At 47.5% G+C, this 20,443-nt stretch overlaps 1 protein-coding gene across 4 annotated transcripts in view; it reads left to right on the top strand.

Moving 5' to 3' along the window:
- The window catches only part of LOC140895043 (interferon-stimulated gene 20 kDa protein), an 88,955-nt gene that overhangs the window by 43,438 nt on the left and 25,074 nt on the right, over window positions 1-20,443 (top strand). Inside the window, exon 4 of one of the 4 annotated variants that reach the window (XR_013636442.1) lies at window positions 9,317-13,554. The exons of 2 other annotated variants lie outside the window; for them this stretch is intronic. The gene's annotated coding sequence lies outside the window, so the exon portion shown is untranslated. Of the gene's footprint in view, window positions 1-9,316; window positions 13,555-13,593; window positions 13,663-20,443 lie in introns of those variants that run through there. One more of the 4 variants, XM_078854670.1, reaches the window with a different exon arrangement.

The following is a 20,443-nucleotide window of genomic DNA, read 5'->3' as shown; positions in this document are numbered from 1 at the left end:
ACTGGAACTGTTTATCTTGGAAAAGAGAAGATTAAGGGGGGATATGATATTTGTCTATAAAATCATGAATTGTGGAGAAAGTGAATAAGAAAGTGTTATTTACCCCTTCACATAACACTAGAACCAGGGGTCACTCAATGAAATTAATAGATGGCAGGTTTAAAACAAACAAAAGGAAGTACTTGTTTACACAATGCACAGACTACCTTTAGAACTCATTGCTAGGGGATGTTGAGAGGGCCAAAAGTATAACTGGGTTCAAAAAGAATTGCCTAAGTTCCTGGGGAATAGATCCATCAATGGTTATTAGCCAAGATGGTCAGGGACACAACCCCATGCTCTGGGTGTCCCTGAACTGTTGACTGCCAGAAGCTGGGACTGGATGACGGGATGGATTTCTCAAAATTGCCCTGTTGTGTTCATTTCCTCTGAAGCATTTGGCACCAGTCACTGTTGGAAGACAGGATACTGGGCGAGATGGAACATTTGTCTGACCTAGTATGGCCATTCTTATGTTTATCAGATGTTGTATATAGTGGCTTCTGAACTTCAGGAGTAAGCAGTGTTGATGGATGGGAAGATAGTTGTATGGTCTTATTGGAGTGATGCAGAATGAGCTACTATTGAATGTGAAAGAGTGAACTGTACAGTGTTTCCAGCTAAAACCTTCTTTCCAGGTCCTGGACCAATTGGCAACACTGCAATAGTGTAACACAAGGCCCTTCCCCTGTCGGTTGTGTTCTGGAGTGCTGAGTTCCTCTCTCTGGAGAGGGAATGATGTCTTTGGGCTAATCAGTTGGTCTTGAACCCCCAACCTCAACAGCCTCCTTTTCCCATCCCAGCCAAGTTTGGTGGATATTCTGGAGAAGAGCTGGTTGGAAAATGCTATAAAGAAACTAACAACCATTGAAACATTTTGTTTTTAATTGAAACGTTTTCAACAAAATTTTCCAACCAACTTCTACTTCAGAGTGACAGCTGCAAAGCTGGACTTCTTCTCTGGCTGCAGTAGTCCTACCATTGCTGTGTTGTACATCATCCAGACCCTTCTTTACAAGTAATGCCACAGGGGAGGAGTTGCCAAGGTGAACTGCACTGCACTGAGTCTAAAGGGAAATCCAGGGTTAATACAGGCTCCTGTTTCAATAGGATGTTTCCACCCTTCTGCAAACTAGGGTAGGTATAGGACATAACAAATGTCATGGCCATGACATTCTCAGACTGTGATTTTGGATGATGCATTGTGCCATAGGTGTGGCAGCTTTGTTCCGCATGACAGTCACTTCAAGGTAGTGGGTTCATCCTTCCTAGTTCTTGATGGAGCAATAGCCTTGACTCACATGGTGTTGGCTGCTGCATTTGTAACCCACTGTTCTGTGCATATTGTCCTGATCCTCTGAGGATGAGAGTCTTCTACAGAGGAAATGGTCCTTGAGCTCAGGCTCATGATTTTAGCTTTGCAACTCCTTAGTTCAGTCCCTGGTGGATGCCAAGATGGCAGCCATCACACTTACACCTGCCATAATCCTGCTTTGCATTTCCATGGCCTTTTGCATCCAAGGATCTCAAAGCACTTTGTTAAGATTAAGAAGTCTCAAAAAACCACTATTGCCCCCTCCCCACAACAGGTAGATTTGCAGAAAGGGAAACCTGAAATGAAGTGACTCGCCTCAAAGGTGCATAGCAAGCCAGTGGCAGAACTGAGACAGAAACCAGGAGTCCTGCTTCCTACATTTCTGTAAGCCTGGGCATAAGTAATTTGCCATAGGTGACTTGCCTCATTTCTTGTTGGGCATGACTGGGAAGGTATGGAGCGGTAGGCTAGAGACAGAGTGTCTGTACTAGCTGATATAAGTGGGAACACCCTGGTGCCATTTACAATAGACAAAATAATCCTGGAATGTAAGATGAGGTAAAGAGTATGACATGCATAGTCAGAGTATGCTGCACAGGAATTGGTTCCTGCAAAGTAACCAAGCCAATCCCGAAGCATGTCATGCAATATATAGGTAGGATGCATGTGTTATTAATGTTGGTAAAAATGTATATAAGGAAAGGTTTTTTGCTGAATAACTTTGGATGTGTTATATATCCCCGCCTCCCATGCTTGAGTCTGATCAACTCCACATAGTTTTGCTGTATGCCAAGTAAAAAAATCTGAGTGACAAGATTGGAGTCAAACTAAGTTCTTGGAGAACTGAGTGGAAGAGATCTTGGAGCAACCCCAACAGTTTCTTGCTATTGTAGTCAGCTCTTTGGGGCAGGGACTGTCTTTTCATGCTGTATTTATACAGTGCCTAGCTCAATGGCTGGGGCTATGGTGATACAAATAATAAATAATAATAGTGTATTTATCAAATGTCTTTGGGATTTTTGGAAATTGAACTTGTGTCATCAAAGGCTGTAAAAGAACCTGTTGTATCTCAGACAGATACTTTCAGCTAGAATGACCTTTCTTTCAGATCAAGAGAACAACAAAACAAGAAAGAAGTCTTCATGAGAGAGTGTGAGAGCACAGTGTGTGTGTGAGACTTTGTTATAACAGTCTGTATTGAGTTTTGGAACAAAATGGCTGCAGGGCACTGCACACAAGGAATGTACATATTAGAAATTTAAAGGAGCAGTATACAAACAGCCATAGTCATATACACAGCTAGATACAGGGGGACATTTATTTTCAAAAGGGTATCTTCTCTTTTGTAGATACAACTTGTACCTCTTACTTCAGCTGCATTTCAACGGCAAACTGGAGCACTTGTAACGCCGACAGACCCCAGTCGTTGGCGGGCAGGATCAATCTGGGACCTCTGGAGCTCAGTGCATGAGCCTCTACCGCATGAACTAAAAGCCAACTGGCTGTTAACTAAGGCTGTAGAGCAAACTCCTTAATCTCTCTCTCGCTCGCTCATATAAAGAGAAATCAAGACACCCGTTAGTTCACAGAGGGACCTGTGCTGCCTCCTTTGGCAAACCCTGGGTCTCTACCTGTAAAGTTGTGGTTTCATTAGACTCCTCCAAGTTCCCCACTACACCCCCGAGCTATGTACTCTGTGGCTTCTGAGCCTGGTTTTTTGTTTATTTTTGGTAGTTTTTTTTTAATTCAGGAAAGTTGGCTTGTTGCATTGCTGGTGGGAAGTGGGGAAAAGGAAGAGAAAGAGCTGATTTCTTTTCTTTTTTTTAAAAGGAATTAAAAAGTGGCAGTGCTAGTGAAGGGTAATTATCCCTCTGTTCCAACTAAAATACAATTAAGGCAGCTCTCCGTGAGCCCCCGGGATATTGTGGTTTACTAATTAACAAGCGGATACGCTGTGGCCCCTGTCAGGGCAATTACAGCACGAGACAGGATTCAGGAGTTCTAATTACACATCAGTCTGCGACACACGCTGCAATACAAATTAACAAGGGGCCCTGGCTGGCATTAAAGGGAGCTTACCTAGCAAGTGATTACTGCCAGCCAACAAGCAATGGGAGTCTGGGAAGGGGCATGAAGCTGACGCAGACTCTGACCCCGAGCTGAGGCAGGGAGAATACCTGGGCTCTGTTGGAGGCTGAGCTCAGAGCAGGATTTCGTTGGAGCATTTTCATCCTCATTGTTGTGATTTCCCACCCACCGTATTTGTGGGTCTGGATTTTCAAAGCCAAAATTGCTAATCAGAGCAATAAATAAGATGGGGCTAAATGCTGTGTCTCTCCCATTCGCTGTATATATACAGCACTTGTGTAGAATACATGCTGACGGCCAGTGGGATATGAGAATGATTCCTCATGTCTGGAAGGGCCTTTAGCAACTCACGTATGGTGGAGTGAAACCATGGACCAAACCACTCTAGCGACTGAAACATATAGCTGGCCTTGGCTGCAGGATGGGGTTATTTTTCTTACAAGGTATTTGTAGAGCAAGTTTTATATTTTTAAATCCCACCTGCAATGTTCAGGGAGGGGTGTGCCTGCTGGACACTCTGAAGTTGTACCTTGTAAAGTTGGTGCATCCATAGTGCTGGTGCTCTTGCCTGGGTGCTGCTACCAGCGGAAGAAATGCTGATAGACTTTCACCCTCAGTGACCTTTTTATAGTTATTTTATTGTGGCCACCTGCTGGAGGCAGTACTTCCAGAAAAGGAGTCAGATCTCCTTGGGTCAGGGAGTCTGGGAGGTTAGGTGGAGATTTTGATTCTGGTGAAAATCTGGTGAGGGTTGATGTGAACATGAAGTTCTTCAGCTGAGAGAGGAAGGACAATATTTAATGGCCCTTACCAGCAGAAGACCAGCCCCCAAGTTTTCCTGTGACAGCATTTCAGGCTGGGACAGGCATGTGGGGCTTTGATTCCTCTCTCCCTTAAGTGTGGCTGTGGAGTAATTCCATTGAAGGCATTGTGGTTATACCAGCATAAGGGAGAGGAGAATCCAGCCTGGGAGTTTTGCCATGTGATGCTTGAACAGTGCAGACAGTCCAATACAGCTCAGCGCTATGTACTTCATTACCTGGTCTCAGTACCTGGGACATAACACTGGAATGAGCATCACACACAGCCCCTGTCCATACTGCTTTTACCCATATTGGAAAAATGATTTCACACCATTAAAGTATGGCAGGTTTTGGGTCTATACCCAATATGACTACAGTGTTCGGAAACCATGTGACTAGTTACTTGGAGGAAGCCAACAGCCTGACTCTTTATATTGTTATTTAGTATTTATCTGTGTACAGTGCCAATCTGTCTGTCCACTATGGGCAGAAAACTCATGATCCAGCCCTGCCAGCAATAGCCATGCTGGAAAGCTGGTTTGAGTCATGGTTTTGGTATCATAGTGCTGGAGACCCATTTGGGAGAGGGGATTGCAGGCCCTATCCACAATCAGAATTGCACCCAGACTGACCTAAACTTTGAGGGTTTCAAAGGCAGATTAAGCAGACAGGCTCTTTCTGCTGTTGCTTCACTGAGCCTCTCGCTAAGAGGCTCAGGACATATTTCATTTAATTCAACAATAACACAAAATATATGTAACCCTCCACTCCAGCTGAGCTCCAGCAAATGAGATTTGCAAACAGCTAGCAGAGCATCCATCAGGCCTGCAAGCAGCTGGCATCCGACAAAGGAAAAGGATTCTCTGCTCTGTCCCCTGAATAAAAGAAGTTGCTACCTCCGAGGACATGTTACTCAGCTGCTGTTCAGCTCTGCAGAGAAACCCCATCAAGGCAGCAGGAAGAGGGTGGAGGAGAGGAGGAGGCTGGAAGGGCCTCGGAAGGTATTTGTCCCACAGCAATCACTGCTCCGTTCTGTTGTGGCTCCGGATGTTCTGCTTGAGCCACGTACAGGGGCCTGGAAGAGAGTGGGGCAGGACTATGCATTCTGTTGTGATGGGTTGGAATGGAAGGTCCGGTGAGTGCCACGCGGTAAAAGGATTTAACCGAGAGTGCACATTTCCCGATTGCTGAGCTTCTTCCACTCTGACAAGCATGTGTCCCACAATCTCTCAGAGCGCCCCAAACGCGCCCTCTGTCTGCAGCTGCTGGTTACTGCCCCTCTGCTCTCTCATCCTTGCAAGACAAAGAGCCCCACCGGATTCCCTTACCCAGCTGTCTGTTCCCTTGTTCTCTCTCTCCATCCCTGCCTAGACTTTTGGCCTGAGCTTGCCTCCCTTTCCAACATGAGACCAGACCCCAGCAACCTCCCCACCTATTGCTAACTCCACCTGACACCCTCCCTAGCCATTAGAGTGATCTGGTTCTATAGTCTGTCCATCTGAGAGCTAAAGGGGTGGGGATACATGGGGTCTGTGGTCAAATGACTTCCTTTGGTGCCTGTTGTGAAGCATGTGTCTAGAACAATTTGGCACAAACCTCCACAGGGGGATGGGGAAAAAAACCCATCGCAAGCAGAGCCGGGCATTTTCATCCCCGCTAGGATGCATGAATCATTCCTTGAATGAATGCGCAGCTGAACCGGGGCCTTTGCTCCAATAGGACAATTATCCCAATGTACTTCCCTCCCTCTGCATGCTGAACCCTCTCTCCTGCATTGCCCCTTTCAGCATTCCAGAGGAGACCGGGCTCAGTCATGCCCTGCTGAGCTCCATTGCTGCTCTCCCTTCCACAAGGGATGTAGTACAGGAAGATAGTGAGCTGCTGGCCTCTTGGGACCTGGGGAGTGACATGGCTGGCAGGCAAAGGCTGCATAGGGTGAGGTCGAAGAGGGGACTTTAGTGCCCTTCCCCTTGTGTGGAGTAAGGGACTCAATTGGTCTTTCATGGGACCTCAAGCTACCAGAGTTCTCTCTTGAGCTGCCACTGTGGGGGATAGCAGGGGTGTGTCTGGGGAAGGCAGCCCTAGAATAATCATTGTGGGAAATTGCATATGATGGGATAATGGAGGGATCCACCCAGTCAGCAAGAAATAATTAGCTTGCATCCACGGATTTTCTGGACCCAGTGAGTTTTGTGAGCTGGAAGCGGGGGCACTGTTTGAATGGGGATCAGATTTCAGGGGCAGGGGTGAGCAGGAGAGACTAGGAAACAAACAATTTACACTTTGCAAAATAGACACGGGAAATTGCTGCAAGTTTTGGATAGTGTGATGCTTCAGGCTGGCTCCCAGAATTCCCTTAGACTCCCTAGCAATCCTGTGAAGTCAACATGGGTTTGGAATAGGGGGTTAGTTTGTTTTTTGTTTTTAATTTAACCAAAGCAGAGCTTGGCTGTGGCTGCTGCATGTGCGCGCGCGCGCGCACACACACACACACACACACGCCTACTTGCTTCCTCTCGTCTACGGCTCAGCAACACAGTTATCCATTGGCCACCTCTGGTGCAAAGCAACAACAGTGGGGGAGGGGGGACAGCGTACATGGCCTCATTCAGAAGTCCCAGAATAAATCTCATTAACAAATGCAATTAATGGGAGCTGAGCCCCATCCCCCTACCCACCCCAGACAGAGCCATACATAAAAATAACTGTTTTTACACAGCCGGCGCAGCCTGGCTTATCGCTGCAGACAGGAAATTACAGCGCAGAGCTGCACGTTTCACTTTTAATAACTTTGGCAATAAAGCGTCTTGTCAAACGAGGCTGAGACAGTGTGATAATGAAGCTTCCGCAAGGCCCATAATTGCACACTGTTCTCCAAGGGCTGAGCCAGCAAAGTGGGGCAGTTGGGAGGGTCACCTGCTTTCCACCCCACATGGGATGCCCCAGCAGCAATAGGGCACTTCCACCCCTAATTCCTAAAACTATGTTAATCCAGCCACCCTGTCCCTCGAGGGCAAATGCAGAATTCTTCCTCCTCCTCTGTGGTGCTCGTGGTATTGTCTTCCTCTCCCCCATGTACCCAGTACCAGCACTCTGCTCCGTCTGAAATCAAATGTCTCTTGGCAACCTCTCCCCCAGCATTGCAATGCCGTGATACTCTGCAAGGTGTCATCTTCTCCCTCAGACCTGATCAGATGAGATGGCCTGTGCTTGCTCCTGGCTTTGTGGCTTCCTCCACCGTGTTCAGCACACCAGGAAGGCTGCACTCGGTGTCTGTATATCTAAGGGCAAGGAGGGATGGTGCCACAGAGAGAGAGAGGTAGTTATTGCTGTGGGTGAGTGAAAGGATGCAGTAGGATCTCTCTCTGCAGGGCATAGCCCTGTGCAGAGAGTCCGCAGCTGACCAGCATTAGCCATCTTTATGGCTGCTCTATGTGCTGCCCAATAGAGTTTCCTCTGCCTCCATCAGGAGGAACACAATCTCCCTTGCACTTGGCTCTTCCTCTGCACATGGCAACTCAATAAAAAGCTTCAGGCTGCAGCCGCAGCGGGATTATCAAGGATGTGAGGCAGTTGGACGGAGATGGGAAAAAGAGGTGGGAAGAGTGCTAGGCCCTGGCAACTACTGACCCATCAGCATACCCCTACTCCTTGCTGAGGTCATCATCAGCTAGAGATGCTTACCTAGACATAAACTGTTGGCTTCCATGGTTGATGTCTCTGTTCAGTTAATATTTACGGCTTCTTCCCACACCTGCCATTAGCTGTCTGTATACAGCAGTGACCTCTCGGCTGGACTTCTTGCCTTCCTGCTCTTGAGCTTGTGGTTGACTGACACCATGAGACAAGCTGTCAGCCTGAGTCCAGGTCCTCGCGGGCATGTGTCCACCTCACCACATACCACTGACACCTTTGCTGCCCATCTTAGCAGAGGGGCCATGGAGACTGAACTCTCCTGCCATCTGCAGAAGTGGCCCCTCCAGGTCAGGGATGGAGGCAGATGGCCCAAGGGCAATGTGGGGAGAAGGAGAGTTCTCAATATCACCTCCTGTGCTGTACCTCTCCTATGGAGTAACAGGAGAATTCAGTCTCCAGCACTCATTATAGATTCATAGGTTTTTAAGACCAGAAGGGACTCTTAGTTCATCTAGTCTGTCCTCCTGCATAACACAGGCAATGGAGCCTCCCCCAGTAATAGCTGCATCAAGCCCATAACGTATGGTTGAGCTAGAGCAGATCTTCTAGAAAGACGTCCCGTCTTTGTCCATCTGTGATTGACATTGCTGTCAATCCAGCGCTGACATTGATGGTAATAACAACAATGGGGAAACCCTCCTGTTCACCCATAAGCAACTGACTGATGACCCAGCTTCCAAGGCAGCTCCCTGAGCGGCAACCAGTCCATTTATCACAGCGGGAGTTTGAAAAGGGAATGCTTCTCTTTTAATTGCCCAGCCCTGTTCTTTGGATCACTTCTTGCTCAATAATCTTGCCTCCCTCCCACAGCTGCGTGTCCCGGCTGTTTAGCTCTACATCTCAGGGCAATCAGTGTGTGCTCAGTGCACCCAGCAGGTACGGCAGGGGCACGGGGAGAGCATGTGGTGGCTGCGTTGAAGGAAAGCGAGCATAGGGAAAGATGGAGGCTCAGGGAATGAGACTGGAGCATTTAATTAGGGAGAGAGCTAATCGTGTAGGCCTGGGCTGGAGAGGACAGGAGATGTGGCGTCTGAAGAGTCATGTAGTCAGCGAGTGGCAGAGACACTGGGGGTAGCAGGAGGGCAAAACTTACCACCCATTGTAGTTGCCACTTCATGCTGAACAGTCTGTTACCTCCAAACTAGGAATCCTTGTATCACTTCTTGGGGCTTTTATTTGTCTGGACTGGTCTTTCTGAAGAAAACTCACTCTGATGGAGTCCTCCTGCTGCTCACACTTGCCTCCAGGCTCGTTACTTAGCTTCATCTCAACTTTCCCCTCTGTTCCTCTGCTGCTGCCCCCCTGCTCCGTACTGCCCCCTTCCAATCACTGAAACCCCTCCACATCCTCTCTCTCCCTCTGTTTTCATTTGTAGCCCCTGTGGGACACAGAATGGCCTTCTTAACTATACCTGCCTGCCGATGTGATGGGTGACTGCGGGGGCTGCTGGAAGAAAGCCCCGCTCCTGGGTTCTGTAACTCTGCTGAGCCACAGTTGACTGGAAGATGCCGTGGTGCCCTACAGACCCCAGGGACATTCAGGGTCCCTACAGAAGCCCTAGTCCAGTAGGTCCAAGAAATTTGGGTAGGTCTGGAGCACAGGGCCTTCCCCAAACCCCAGGACTTCCACCTCCTCTGTGCCGCCTTCCCCTCCAAGATGTGAACTGGGCCCCTCTTCATTCTCAGACACTAAGCTAACAGGAAGCAGGGACCAGGGCATCTTTGCTGAGCTGGCTCACCCTCGTCCTAACCACCTTCCCTCCCTGCTGGCTAGTCCCAATTGCCAGGCATTGCTTTTGCAGGCTGGGAAACAAGCAGAGGTACACCATGGTTCTGGTCAACCTGCTATATGTGTTAAAACTACACACTGGGATGTTACCACCTGTTAGCTAGCATTTGGTTAAAAATCACCTCTTTTCCCAGTGAAGGCACCCCCCTACGGGCGACTGCATAAAGCTTGATTAGTTAATGTTTGTAAAATAGCTGAGATCCTTCCATGAATGTTGGTCCAAAAGGACAAAACATTGTTATTGGCATTTCACTTTAAGAATGCCTGTCTGTCCCCATGAAGTGCACTTCCCCCTTCACTCCTGGCACTGCAGACCCCTCCAGAATGACCCCTGGGATGGTGGGCTCTGGAAATGGCAAAGCTAGGTCCTGCATGTACACAAGTCTGTGACTGCCTAACACAGCGAAGGCCAGTGAGAGACGATATGTAATGGGACGATCTACAGCAGCTCTGCTTGGACTCCATAGGCAGTGCTCCAGGTTCTCGCTAATAACTTCTTTAGGAGACAAAATGAGACTCGTCCAGGCTGGGATTGAGAAATGAAGCATTTTGGAGTCACAGCAGGAACGTGCTGCTGTTGTTGGAGCCCTCTGCCCATTGCCTGGCTCCCTGGGCAGGGAGGAGGCATTGTTATCTGGCATTAGCACTCTCAGGGACTTTACCTGGAATTACTGATCCACATTCATAAACATGATCATGCTAATTGTCTGCTACAGCAGCCGCGCTCGACCGTCGCTGCCTCCTCCCTGTGCTGGGACATCGCATGTATTCATTTCCATTCTCAATCCAAATGTCAAGATGTCTTTATTCCACAGCCTACTTTGATTAAAGAGGACAGGAGGAGGCTAGAGACAGAAAGAGAGAAATGCAGGGACAGCAGCAACAGACAAGGACAATGGACTAAACTGTGACCTGGTATAAGCCAGTGCATCTCCATTGACTTCAGCTGAGTTGCACCTGCTTCCACTAGGCCTGAATTTGGCCCAGTGACAGAGCATGTCTGGAATATTGGTCTAATAACCACTGACAAACTTTCCTTTGCCTTCAAGCCCAAGAGCATTACAGACCAATATTCTGCAGAATCCAGGTGTGATGAGTCATGTACACAATGTGAATAGCTTCTGTCTAAATAGCAAGGATTATGGTGTAACAATTAAAATATTGCAGTACAGGAAATGGCTAGCGATCAACAACCAAGCCATCCAAACTCATCTAGCCTTCTAAGATCACACTTGCTTCTTTCTCACTCTGAGCCAGGCCAATTATTTGTAGTGAATTATTCATTCTACAAATTTAGCTCTTTATTCTATCCACGATCTACTCAGTTTTACAGTTTTGTTCATTATTCAAGATTGTTCAAATGCTTTACGGAAATATATCTCAGCCTCTGGGTTCTATGTAAATGATTCACCTTTGCTTCTTTGTGCTGACTGATCACTTAATTCACATGGCTTAGTCTTTTATTTCTGATTGGATCACTGAAACTTTCCCGGACCAGAGGAAGGGAAATGACAGATTTCAAGAGGGTGAGGTGAACATATCTATCCTGCACCAACTTTCACACGGACATGAGGAATCATGAACTTTCACTTTCCACAAACATGCTTGGGAACAAAGGAAGCTCACTTCTCTGAATGCGTGCTGAAAAAAGGGGGACACAAATGTCCTCAAAGTTAATGTGCAGTCAGATAAGTGCAGGTAGGCTGCTGCACTCACACAGACGACAATGAAGTCTGTAGGCATTGGGGGCCACATGCATTGGTCGAATTGCAGGATCAGGGCCGTAATCTGAACAAATGGTTTTTGCATAGTTCACCCAGCTCTAGTCTGGCTGGTGGATGCAAAGCGACAGCTGTGTGACTGCTTTCCTGTATCCTTTCTGAAACATAAAACCAGGTAAGATGTGCTCAGGGGGCAATTGCAGCTTAAAATTAGCTCTGAGCTCTTGTTAATAACGACATAATACAGGAAATGCAGAATAAAAATTGTGGTTAGTCAAATAAGCTGAATCCACTGTATTCAAATGTAAAGCAATTCTGACTTTTCTGTTTCCATGCCTGTGAGCAAGTGGACAGCTGGAATGCAGATTGTTTGGGGGCATATGACCTAAGTGTCCCCTCGCAATCTAAGCAATAAATAACAGGCTTGTAAAACTGCAAAAGGCTGTTTTCACAACTGCTTGTGCAAGGGTTTCTTTGCAATTAAAAGGAAGGGTTATAACTTTGCATGAACTTGTGCAAATTGCATGCTCTTTTAATATATAGGGTTTGCAAAACAAGACCTCTGAGCAAAGATTAAGAGAAATGGATGTGTTTGGTCTCGCAAACGCTGACTGATAAGGTCTTATAAATTCAGAAAGGGATGTGTTAGAGGAAAAGAATCCATTAGTCTTGTTAGTCCATCAGAACAGAACAACAGTGATGGGCTTAAACTGCAGTAGGGAAATTTTGGGTTACATTTTAGGAAAACCTCTATGACTGGGTGCAGTTGAGGAAGTCGGTTATGGCTGCCTGATCCTGGGGTTAGTTCTACAATCTACAATTCTGGCAATTCCCTCCCTCTGAGGAGAGCCAACCTTTTTCAGGCTGGCAATGCAAAGAGGCTGCAGGATCTGGTCCTCCAACTCTAAGACCAGTTTGGTTCTGGGAAGAAGCTGATGAGAGATGCAGTGAAATCACCAGCACTGGAAATGCTCAAGGTTAGATGCCCACCTATGGTGGACTGAATCAGGTGAGAATTAACTTAGTCCTGGCTTGGAGACCCTGCTACCTGTCTCTGCCAACCCAAAGGATTCTGAGCCTTTCTATTTGAAATAATGTCTGTGGCTATTCCACTTTCCCAACAAGTTCCTTTGAGTGAAGAGACGACCTCTTACAGAGGAGAGAGGCACTCACTAGAGCCATAGAAAGAGGGAGTCTCAGAGTCTATGGGTTTGTCATTGACTTCAATAGAGCCAGGATTTTCACCCTATGTGAACTACTGATTTACCAAGGGATTGTGCCTAATTTCTTAGTCAGGCACCACTATGTGTGTGTGCATAAACCTGAAGCGCGGCATACAAGGCAGGGGATGTCAATGCACTCGTTAACATCAACATGATCTTAACAAGAGTTTGCACCAAGTTACCAGCAGTTACCGATCATGGACGGATTCAGGGGATCATTAAATTAGGGTACGTCTACACCAGAAATTAAGGTGCTATTACAGTGCAGGTAAGCTGGCTGTCTAGCCTTGAACATTTCCAAGAGTTTGCACAGCTTTGCTGGCTGGAGAAGCCAGGATATGTATATCGCTCTGTACCTCCCAGCTGTGTGCGGGAACCAAGGAACAATAGCCCATTTCTGCTAGCTGCAGTGTACATGTAATTTCTTCCTGATGTACTTTCTACCAATCTCATTTCCAATGGCAGCTGCTGGTAACTCCGTGCAATTTTTCTCAACTGTCTTGGTGCACCTGGTATTTCTGCAGACAGAGTGTTGAAGGACGAGACTGCTGTCTCCTGCGGAAAGAATCCTCTCAGGTACATTAACTGCACTTTCCAGGCCACTGAGGAAGACATGGCAGCATTATATAAAGGTCACAAAATGCTACCAACCTGCTGGCTGCTTTTGAGCTGAAACAAAAGGAGGTGGTGGAGAGAGAAAGAGACACAGAGCAATAGTTCTCACATGATCTCAGCCCCGTAAATAGCTCTGCCATGGAAAAACTAGAGCTGGGCCTGTATTTCCCAAAATATTATTTATGGAATAAATGTGATCTGTTCTTCTGCTCACATAATATCCGTGCCCTGATGATGGTTCCCAAATGTAGTCATTATCCTAAATAAATCCACTTTTTCAAATTTATTTCCCCATACAGACTGGTCTGCAACAGTCCCCTGTGAGTGTCCAGTATGCACTATTCAGGCAGTGAGGGCTAGCTGTGATTGGCCAGGTAAGTCACATGATCCCGGGCTTGTTTCTCTCCTCTGATAGGGTGAGCCTGAAAGCACTTCCTTTGCAATTCCGCGACTAGTAAATTAAGAAATCAGTTTCTGTAGAGGTCTGTGCATGCCTTCCACGAACGCCTGCGCCAGGAAAACTCAGCTGCATTCATGGTCATGGTCATGGAAAGTGACCACAAAGGGGGCTTGAATGGAAACTCAAGGACCAAATTCTGCTCTGATTTACAACGGTGCAAACCATGAGTAACTCCACCAAAAAACAATTAGAGACTCTCACTTATCCCAGATTATCTGTATACCCCATATTGGGGTCCCTGTGCAGCCAGCTCCCCGGCATGTTTTAGGTTCTGAGGACTTCTGCAGTAGGAAAGGAAAAAAACAAGAGGGGATTTTAAATGCATAATTGACTATGGAAAAAGCTAGTGAAGCTAAGCAAAATAGCAACTGCAGTTCAGGTAATAAAAAAAAAACTGTAACAGAACTAATCCGCTGTGACGCACAGAGAAGGCTGTCTCCATAAGCCTGTGCTAACAACTCCTACTCAAGCTCTTGGCATGTGTATACCTGCACTGATTATGGTTTTTGTTTCTCTGTGTGCAAGTTCACTTTTGTTTCAATGGACATGGGCATCGTATTATGGTCCGATCACTCCCCGCTAACAATTACTTGGCAGGATAAAGCAAGGCCAGCGATTCCAAAAGAATAAAAAATTAAGAATTACCTACAGCAGTATCCCATGGGCTCACAGAATATAATAAACAAGATTAGAAATGGCTACAAAACCAAATGACCTTCCAGGGCCCTCCTAGGAAGTTATTGTGGGACTGTCATTAGGGGGGAATTAATTAGCTTAGCGGCAGGGACTGGGGGGAAATGTTTGTAATAGACGGCTGCAGATTTAGGGAAGAGGTTTAATAACTAGGAGAAATTCATAAAAGGAGAGGAACATAAAAATTAAATTACAGTTTGAAGCCAGTTTAAACCTTTTAATTTCTGAAAAGACAGAACAAGCCCTCAGGTGGTGAAGAGGGGAAAGCAGCGAGACTTAGACTTGCTCAGCCGACAAGCTTAGGGCAAAGAAGGAGGAATGAATGGCTGCAGCAATGAGACTGCAAAGGGAGGTGTGCATCATCTCCCAAAAGATATTGGTTCTTATTCCCCCCCACCCCGGGGTACTCCCACTACTGACGTCAATGGAGTGCCCCTGGCATCACGCTGGGGTAAGAGAGAGGAGAATCAGGCCCAGACAATGCAAGCCACCTTCTTTAAACAAAGAAATAAGAAGGGTCTGGATTTCTGCTCCCAGCTTCCACACCGTGGGTGGGCAGGACACTGAATTATGAAGGAGCGAGGGGAGTGGAATTCCAGCTTGTATGCTTTGCTGATTTCCGCTCCCTCTCTGCCAGGAGGGGGGATGGGCTAGGAAAAAGGCTTTTGAGTTTCCCGTGGTACGTGAGTGCGTGCAGGGCCATGATGGCCAGTCAGAGGAGGTGAATTGTCTCACAACAGAGCTGGTTCTCCTTGGGCCTGGGTCAGCTTTCCAGGTCCACTCTCTACAGAGAACTAAAGCTGAAATGAGTGGGATGTCTGACCATGCCCAGCCAGCACTAGAGATGATCAGGTGACATGCACTCGTAAGTACCGTGATCTATGGATAATTTTACTGCTACGACAAAGGTCACAGCTGGGATCTCCATGGACACTAACTGCTCTGAGCACTGCCACGGGCAATAACTTTCCCGGTATATGTCTGGGCTGTTATCAATTTAAGACCATTGGAATGTCACATTCAATAACAACATTAGACACTCACATCCGCTCCCATCTTCAGAGAGCTTCACTGCATTCCTGGCTGGGCAGAGAAAGGGTACCAGTCCCAGAGGACAGATGGGAAAACTCAGGCACAGAGGGGGGAGTGACTTACCCAAGATCATGCGGTCAATCGACGGTGCAGCTGGCCAGAGAACCCAGGAGTGTGACTCCACGTTCCCTGCTCTGACCAGCTTGCTCCTGCCTGGAGACAGAAATGGATCAAAGGAGTCCTAACTCCAGTGATCTCTCTGGCCTTCTTGACAACCTGGGCATGAGAGCCTGCCTGCTGATTGCCAGGCTTCCAGCATGTGCAATAGGCATATCAGATATGCACTTCATTCATTGGAGGTGGGCATGAGGGACAGACTCACTGTACATGACCTGTCAGAGGTCAGGGCAATTGCACCTGTATTTCCTTCTCATGGTCCAGCAAGGGCACCCACTCCAGGCTCCTCAGCCATCACCTCTCTTGGGTGGAGGCATGCTGCTCTCTCCCTCCTCACGGGGGTATTTCCAGGTTGCATTGTTCCCCAACTATACTGTGATATCCCCACAACACCTCAAAGATGGCACCAAGTGTGATTGCCATGGTTAAGCTGCTGCACAGCTCTTTCTAAGCAAGCACGTTTATTCTTAAGGTGAAAGCAGTGCAGAGAAAACAGATTAAAACAATGAAAGAACCCACCACAAGTGCTAATAAGCTTACCAGAGATCACCCCAACTCCAGCCAGGCTCTGGCTGGTGAACAGTTCTGCAAGTCCCACACAGGGGTTCTTCTGTGGTCACAAGTTCCTAACAGCTCTCACTCAGAACAGGCACCCAGTCTTACAGGGCTTCAATAGGCCAAAATCCTTTCAGCCCCTTCCTAAGGTTTACCACCACCCCTGGATCACAGGTCCTGTCCATTTGCTGGGTCAGAAAGGAGGCCCTAAATCAGTTTAAACTCAGCTTATTTATCTAAAAGTCCTTCCTTTGTCTGCTAGTCTCTAGAGAAGCCAGTCTGACCAACTATATGCAAGTCTCTCAAGCCGGGGTGGGGGAGGGAGGGTTCCTCTTGGGAAGTGTTACACCCTGAGTGAATTTGCCTAATCACGCCCCCCTGGTTTTAGTACCTGGAGGAGCCATGGTTATCCTCTCACATGGAACAACATACAATCCCTGGCTCACAATGCTACATACATTTAATTCAATAAGGTTTGTCCAGGACATTGTAGGAAATTGCCAGCTCTGTCGCAGTATGTAAAGGGGGCACTCCCGTAGCCCCTCAGGGACTGACATGGCTCGGCGAGATGTGGAATGGGTGCTCTGGGCCTGGCTGGGCTCACTCGCCCAGCCCCTGGGGGGGTGGACATTGAGTGGGTGAGGTGTGGATTGGCTGCTGTGCTCACTGGCCCCGTCCCTTATGGAAGACTAGTGATTTTGTTGTTCTATAGCTCATCTCATGACAACAAGTCACAGTCTGCCTTATGGTGCATGGCCTCCTCGTCAACACTGTGCCCCGCACTTGCTGAACTGTTGAACACTGCCTGCGCCCCTCCAGCTCCCCACTGTTGTGCTCTTTTTGGGGTACGGCAAGGTGAATGGAGTGCATTAGGGGTGTGATTCATGGATACCCTGAGGCAGCCAGATGCCTCCTCTCTGTTTCTGATCACCTCAGTTGTTGCTTTTGTGAGCATCTCAAGGGAAAGCAATGAGAGGGTGGGTCTGAAACCCATATTTACATCTGCCAGAGCAAGCAGCATCCAGCAACCCACCACTGTCACCCCAGGGAACCTGCACTCCTTCCAGGAGTCCGATCAAGGCTAGTTAGTACCTGGTCATCAGCACAGGCCAGAGGGAGAGAACCTGGAGCTCTGGGCATCAGTGATTCTGAGCAGACCTTCAGACAGTGTCTCACAGTGGGGTCTGTGTATGTGCGTCCTTGAGGGTTTGTGTGTGTACGTGTGAGAGAGAGCTTCCCAGCATTGTGTGTGAGAGATCAGGCAGCTTCCCAGGATTGTGCACATCTCCAGCTCTGTATATCTGCACACTCTGCATCTCCCCAGGCTTGCGTGTGGATCTTTGTGCACTTGCTCACTCATCCTCTCTCCTGTCTGCTGCTCCCCATCCTGCTCTCACTCCATTCCTGCCTTTCACTGATGCTCTGCTTTTCATTCACCTCCTGCTCTATTTCCCCATGTGATTTGATTGGTTAAGTGCAGGGGGCTGAAGGAAATGCCATTCACACTTTCGCCCTGCAGCAAGCCTTAAAGAAGCTGTTCTTCTCCAGAACTCAAACCACAAAAAAGTTCACTTGAGTTCTACTATCAACGCTCAGACTCACAATGTTCAAGTGGCTTCAGAATCCCCTGTGATGCACTTCAAGTGTCTCCAACGAGAAGCAAATGAACGTAACCATATCCACTTCTCCAACCCCACACAGAGCCTCTAATGATCCACACATGCTATTCACTTAGCTCCTACTTTTATCAAAGGCAGAACCTGCGGTTTTGCAGTTACTGTAGTTTTTGGAACCACAGCAACAAAATACTCCTTGGCAGTAATTTTAAGGGCAGCTCTCTCTCTCTCTCTCTCACACACACACACACACGCTTCAGGACTTCCATGTGTGTCAGAGATACAAGGTACTGTACGGTTTCAGAGTGACAGCCGTGTTAGTCTGTATTCGCAAAAAGAAAAGGAGTACTTGTGGCACCTTAGAGACTAACCAATTTATTTGAGCATAAGCTTTCGTGAGCTACAGCTCACTTCATCGGATGCATACTGTGGAAAGTATAGAAGATCTTTTTATATACACACAAAGCATGAAAAAATACCTCCTCCCACCCCACTCTCCTGCTGGTAATAGCTTATCTAAAGTGATCACTCTCCTTACAATGTGTATGATAATCAAGTTGGGCCATTTCCAGCACAAATCCAGGGTTTAACAAGAACGTACTGTACGGTGACATAAATGGATCATGTACATTTGCTATAGCTAGGCAGGGTAGTTGAAATCACAAACATTGCAGTAATGGCATGAATATCCACAGCTGCAATGACATGCAGAGGGAGGCAGAAAAGCAACCCGAGTTCGTCAGTGCTCTGTCACCGGTCAGCACAGCCAGTATGCTGGTAAGTTGGTGCCCTCTGCTCACTAACTATTGGAGGACTCAGCATCTCTTGGCTTTCCAGGTGCCTGGTTCCACACCCTTGTACATTGTTTTCATCTTAAACGTCCATTTTTTGTCTTTTTTTCCATTTTCAAAAGCACGTGTCAGGGCCACGGGGCCAGGCATTGCCTGGGCAGCCAAGCTGTGGAGCAGGACATAGGCACGCCACCGCCTCCTGAATAAGCACCACCACCTTGGAATTGGCTACAGTGATCCACGTCCCCTCAGAGAGGATTGTATTAGTATATTTTAAAGCCACAATGGACCTTTAGATCATCTAGTCTGATCTCCTGCACCAGTTAGGCCATAAATCCTCACCAGTGACCCCTGCATCAAGCCCATCACTTCTGGTTGAGCTTTTTGAAAGACATCCAGTCTTTAAAGGCTTTAAGCAATAGAGAATCTACCATCCTCTAGGTGAGACAAAGTCTTTATGACTAAGAAATAGGGAAAAGAAAGGCGCCCCACTCCCTCCACCACGCTGCTCCCAGAACAAGAGAGGCAGACAGGTTCGTCTGCCAACATGCTAAGCAATAGCAAATTGGCCTTGCTGAAAGATCTGGGGCCAGGTGGCTTCTGACCCAGCTCACTGAATTGCAGCACTTCTGTGTATGTACAGACTCATAGACTCTAAGACCAGAAGGGACCATCGTGAGCATCTAGTCTGACTTCCTGCACATTGCAGGCCACAGAACCTCACCCACCCACTCCTGTAATAGGCCCATAATCTCTGGCTGTGTTACTGAAGTCCTCAAATCTTGATCAAGTTACAGGGTTCCACCATTTACTCTAGTTCAAATCAGCAACACACCTGTACTCCATGCCGCACAGGAAGGTGAAAAATCACCCAAGGTCTCTACCAATCTGACGGGGTAAAAATTCCTTCCTGACCCCAAATCTGGTGATCAGTTAGACCCTGAGCATGTGGGCAAGAGTCACCAGGCAGATACCTGGGAAAGAATTTTCTGTAGTAACTCAGAGCCCTCCTCATCTAGTGTCCCGTCTCCAGCAGTTGGAGAGATTTGCTAATAGCAGTCATGGATGGGCCATATGCCATTGTCGGCAATCTCACTGTACCACCCCTTCCATAAACTTATCAAGATCAGTCTTAAAACAGGTACAGGGCTGCTGGATTACTTTTTATAGCAGGGGTGCTGAGAGTCACTGAATCAAACTGTAAACCCTGGATATAATGGAAACCACATGAAGCCTCTAGCACCTATGAACAGGTTAGGGTTTTTGCTCCCACTACTGCCCCGGGAAGGCTGTTCCAGAACTGCACTCCTCTAATGGTTCACCTAATTTCAAGTCTAAATTTATTATCGCCAGTTTATAGCCATTTGTTCTTGTGCCAACATTGGCCTTAATTCTGCTCACTCCCTGGTGTTTATCCCTCTGGTATATTTATAGAGAACAAGCTGTATCTCCCTGCAGCTTTTGTTTTGTTAGGCTAAACATGTCACAGATACTTCCCGAGCCACAGCTCAATGCTGATCACAGTGTGTGTGTGTGTGTGGTGGGGGGGGGGTATTACTACTCTGTTTATTACTGGTAGCACCCCTAATGTACCCTACACTTTCCCAACAGTGCATGATCCTTGCCCCAAGGAGCTCACAGTCTGAGTCACAGGCAAAATGCTGCCCTTTACTGTAATAGGATGGGTCTGCCCCTTTGTTTCTTTGGGAGGAATGGAGGGAAAGACCAAGGTGAGAGGGAGAATATGGGAGGAGTGGGGGAAGAGTTAACAGAGAGCAGTGAAAACCGAGGGGTGCAAGGAAACCGAAGCTAGCCCGGGGGGGCTGGGGGC

The sequence above is a fragment of the Lepidochelys kempii genome, chromosome 10 (genome assembly GCF_965140285.1).
Source record: "Lepidochelys kempii isolate rLepKem1 chromosome 10, rLepKem1.hap1, whole genome shotgun sequence".
Taxonomy (NCBI): Eukaryota; Metazoa; Chordata; order Testudines; family Cheloniidae; genus Lepidochelys; species Lepidochelys kempii.
The sequence above is the reverse complement of the archived record's forward strand: the minus strand, read 5'-3'. Positions and strand labels throughout refer to the sequence as shown.